Source organism: Rhinolophus sinicus, chromosome 1, assembly GCF_057876585.1.
Source record: "Rhinolophus sinicus isolate RSI-liver-muscle chromosome 1, RSI-T2T, whole genome shotgun sequence".
NCBI classification, from domain to species: domain Eukaryota; kingdom Metazoa; phylum Chordata; class Mammalia; order Chiroptera; family Rhinolophidae; genus Rhinolophus; species Rhinolophus sinicus.
This window is the reverse complement of record NC_142501.1, coordinates 54,247,761-54,252,785: the sequence shown is the minus strand read 5'-3', so window position 1 is coordinate 54,252,785 and position 5,025 is coordinate 54,247,761.

Genomic DNA, 5,025 nt, shown 5'->3' with positions numbered 1-5,025 from the left:
ACTATCTTTATTGCCATCATTTTATGTTCTAGCAAATCCACACCTCCATCTATCATTTATTTATCCTGGGAACATGTATTGAATGTCTATGTGCCAGGCACTGGACTGGGCCTTGGAAGTGGTTCAGACGAAGTTCTTACTTCTTGCCCTGTAGGAGTTCACAGTCCAGGAGGGAAGTCCAGATTACCCTCGACCAACTGGTCACACCAACACAGCTTTTGGTTTCGTGATCCCAGACACACACACACACACACACACACACACACACACACTTCCAGACATGGCTATTAACCTTGTCACATTGTCACACACACACAGACATGGGCTCTATCTCATTTTCTCCTCCCCATTCCTCCCTCCCCTTCTTCACACCAAGTGTCCAGCCCTGTCTTCTGCCTCTCCTCACTCACACTGCTCTCTGCTCAGGAAGCTGCCCTGGGGTTCTCACTGTACCCTCCATTCTCCCTCCTTTTTGATCATTCTGTGGTACAGGAATTGACACTATAGCCTGAGTGTGTGTGTGCCTTTATGCTATTTTCAGACCCCAGCACTTTGCAAAAAACGTGGTGGAGAATACTGCCAGAGCCAAAGGGTGGGGGAGGGAAGGCTGAGCAACCTGAGCCTGGGGCCGACGGGGCGTCTGGGAGGCAGGTTATCGGAGCCAGCTGCAGAGCCAGCTGGAACCTACGCTGTAAACCGCTGCTTGCCTGGCCCAGTCTGGCCCAATGCGGCCCCTACCTTCTCTTTGCTGTGCCCAGCCCTCATCACCCCCCACCATGAGTTACTTAGGAGTTTGCACACCAGGCAGCATGTAAAATTGTTGTGTTTCTGGAAACACACACACACGCAGAGAAGCCTTGAAATTCTTCTTGGAACTGATCCAGGGATTTATTTATGAAATTCCCAGGGGGTGGGAGAGACAGAAGTCTGGACTTCGCAGACTGAGTGCTGCACCGTCATCTTATCAACATAACCAGCAGCTCCCGTGTGCGTTTACTAAGTGCCCACTGCATGCCTGGGCCAGGCTGGGGGTGCAGGTGGGGCACATGCACAGCTGCTCAGGGCTCAAGACAGCAGGGATGCCTTCCCTCACCCCCATATCTCCACCAGAGGAAAAAACAAACACGGTTGTGACATATTTTGACCATAATCACCCCTCTGTTCTCTCTCCCACCAGCCCCCACTTCCTCACTTTCTGGCTCTTCTCCCTGAGTCTGCAGCCTGTCCCCCCCTTGTCCTTTCCACTTTGGAGCCCATGATGTCCTACGGGTGGATGGCTGGGTCCTCTAAAGAAGGGCTTCATGGCTGGTTTCTACACAAGTGAGAAATTGGGAGCTGCTTTTAGTGCCGCTACCTCTTCTACTCCGATCCTTTGCAGTTGGGCATGGAACAGAAATCGGGTTTATACCGAAGCATGGTGGGATCTGCCAGCTGCTGGAGAAAGCTGGGGTGTCCAAGCCTCTTAGGATGGTTTCAAGCCACTCCAGGGACATACTGCGGGTACTTCAGAGGAAAGTGGATGGAGGCAGAAAGTCAGGTTGTGGAGCTAGGGAGAGAGCCTTAATTCTGCTTCCAGTGGAAAAGTGTGTAGCAACTTCCTGCTTCAAGATAGGCCTTTGGATCTCTACCCCTTATCAGCTCTCCGCCCCTTATCTAGTCCACCATCTGAGAGGGAACTTGGCAGGACTTGAGGCTTCTGTTGCCTCCCTTGAGTCTGTAGAGGTGGGAAGGGGTGGGTCTAAACGTGTCTTCAGTTTCCCTTATATACCATACCTTGCCTTTGAGGGGGAAGACATAGGATCATTATCTGTGCAATGACTGATCTGCAAATGTCGTGATTTTTCTTCAAGAACTTAGAGGTAAGCTCTCAGTTGAAAATATGGAATAGTTTGTCAGAGACGAGACAGAAAGACAGATAGTTAGACAGAAGGCCACTGTTCTTACCACAGGGATTGTGGGACTTTTAAAAATCAGAGGCCACCATCAAGAAAATAACCAAATCAGGGGACAAATAATTACATATATTAAATAAAAAGCAGACACTGGAAGAACCATAGGGATGGTGTCTTTTAGAACCTTCCCTATCCTAAGCAGCCTCGGCTCTGAGCTCTGAAATTTAGGTTCCCCACTTTATTTAGGGAAAAATCCCAAAAGTTCCAGTGACCTCACAGATCTCTGGAAGTTTCTCCCTCGCTTTGGAAGCCCAAGTCTGGTTACACAGAATGAGTTGGGGTGGGGAGAGGTGCCTTCTAACAGCCTCTCCCAGGTGAGCAAGCAGGTGTGGGCAGGCTCACCTGCCTGGGAAGCCTGTTTTGAGTAGACGGGCCCATTCCTGGGTGGGAGGACGGCGTCAGCCTGCCAGGGCCTGTATGAGTGCATGTGTGGATGTGTTGGGAAAGGGTTGGCACAGTGTGAAAGGCACGGAAACACACCCCTCCACACACACACCCCCTAAAGCTATACTAAGCAATTATGACCTGCCTCTCCAAGCTTCTGGGTAAATGCACCCATGTGAAACACGTGAAAGTCCAGATCTATTTCCGGATACTTTAGTAGAAGAAAGACCATGGGCTCTGGGTTCAGACACATCTGAGTTCAAATCCCAGTTCTGTTACTTATTAGCTGTGTGATTTGGGGCCCATCACTTAACCTCTCAGACCTTTGGGTTCCTCACCAGTCACGTGGCAATAATAATTTTTATCTTGCAAAATTTTTGTGAGGATAGAAGGAAACCATCCTTTATCAATTGCCAAAGGACAGGAGACTGAGGACTTCCTCAAGGTCTATAATGCGAACTACCAATTTTTAACCTCACCGTACTGGGCTCCTCACCTGTAAAGCAGGGATAATAATGGTCATACCTCATCGGTTTGTCATGAGGATCAAACAAGGCAATACATACACAGCACATTTAATGGTGTCTGGCCATAGTAAGTACTCAAACCATGTCAGGTGTGCTCTACAGATCGCCCAGCTCGCGCGCCCATCTCTTTGTCTCAGGACCAGCCCCCCCTACAGAGCCCCTGTCCCAGCTTGCCCTGCCTGTGGCTTCTGGCCAGTTTTTCTTACAGTAAAATCTTATTTTTCCTCAAGCTGGTCCTTCCCAGGCATGCTGTTGCCATGGGAACCTCCAGGGGCCGCCTGGGTTTGGGGGAGGAAGGGGTTGTGGATCAAAGCCCACCGCGACTGTTGCAGCCACAACAATAGTGGACCAGCCACCATGCCAGCCCCCAGAACAGATGCAGACAGTAGGGGCGAGAGGAAGGAGTTTATGGGGTCACTCCTGCTCTGCCCCACTGCTGGCCAGGTGGGTGAAATGCCATGTTTCAATACTTTCCACTACCATGGCTCCATCGTCTTTTCAGAAACAGATCGCGGTGCACGACACCATTGTTTCCTTGTGGGGCTGAACAAATGCATGGCTTAGACTAGAGACTTATAATTGATGTGTTACTCTTCTTTACCTTCGAGACAAACTATGCGAGTCCAGAGTAAGTATAATTAACCTCACTTAGTTAGGGAAACTGTGACCTCAGAATATCTAAGGGACTTGCTGGAGTCGTTTAGCCAGCACCTGGAACCCAAGTCTTTTGTTCTTTGCCATTACCCTGAAATGCCTGAGACTGTAGGGGAGCTCGCCTTGGAGGGTGCAGGGGAGGGAGGGAAGAGAGCCCAGAGGTGGTCCCCTAACCCAATGCACACCATCTGTCTCTCCTCTGAGAGGTGATTCTGAGAGGACAGAAACCACTCTCCTTTCCACCCCCACTAAAATTCCACTCTTGAAAATTAAGGCAGCCTTTCTTAAAGAGCAAAATAGCAACATATCAAGAGCCTTCGGGAATTTCTAAACGTGGACCTCACAATTCTCCTAGAAATTATCCCAAGCCTATCCGTATACTTCTTGACCCTACAATTCCAGTTGTAGGAATTCATCCTAAAGAAATACTATAATCAGACATGTGCATAAAGATTTGACTCAGGAATGTCATCATAGTTGCAGCTGAAACAGTAAAATATTGGCAACAAATGAATGTTCAAAAAATTGAGAATTGTTCATATAAAGTTCATCTGCACAAAGGGTTGTAGAAAAGTATTTAATGACACAAAAAGATGTTTATGATATACAGTTAAAGTGGGAAAAAGCAAGTTATAAAATATGTAGAGTATAATCTAATATTTATTTTTAAATTATGGATAAAAAAGAGCTGAAAGGATAGTTAGCAAAATGTTTACAAGATTTATATTTGGATGGTGAAATTACAATTTTCCTCTTAATTATCTTTGTCATCAACATTTTCAAAGATGACTATGTATTACTTTTGTAATTAAAACAATCAATGTAAGCTAATTTAAAAGAGCCTCATCCACGAAGATATACATTATAGCATGATTTATGATAGACAAAAACAGAATACATATGCTTCATAAATTATATAATATATTGTATTGAATATTATGCAATCATTACAATGAAGTCTGTATAGAAACATTAAAATGTTTATGATATGTTAAGTGAAAAATACCAGACACAAAGCGGAATGTTCACCATGATTATAAGTATGTAAAGTATGTACACAAAGAAAATGTTTACTTCAATTTGGTAGGGCGAGATCCTGTGTAATTTTTTTCCTTTCTTTCAAAATTACCAAAATATGATAACTTTGCCCTTTCAATTAAAAAAAATACTCATGGGATGGTAATAGTGCTAAGTAAGCACTGGGGCCTATTTCGGAAACTATTCTAGAGAAATTAGCGCAGAGAATTCTTGCATCCCTTCCTCAGTCCTCACCTCATTCATCCATTGAATGTGTTAATAATAATATTATTGTTATTATTTATTGAATACCTACCGTAGGTATACATACAATTTCTAACTTTTGCAATAATTCTACACGATAAGTAAATTACTTAGGACTTTGTGGTTTCCACGTAATAGAAATCCAGTCAATTATTTCAGAAAACAGTATTTTTTTTCTTTTTTAGTAGAGGGATGCAGGGGTTTCTGCCAGGCTCAGGGCAGCTGGT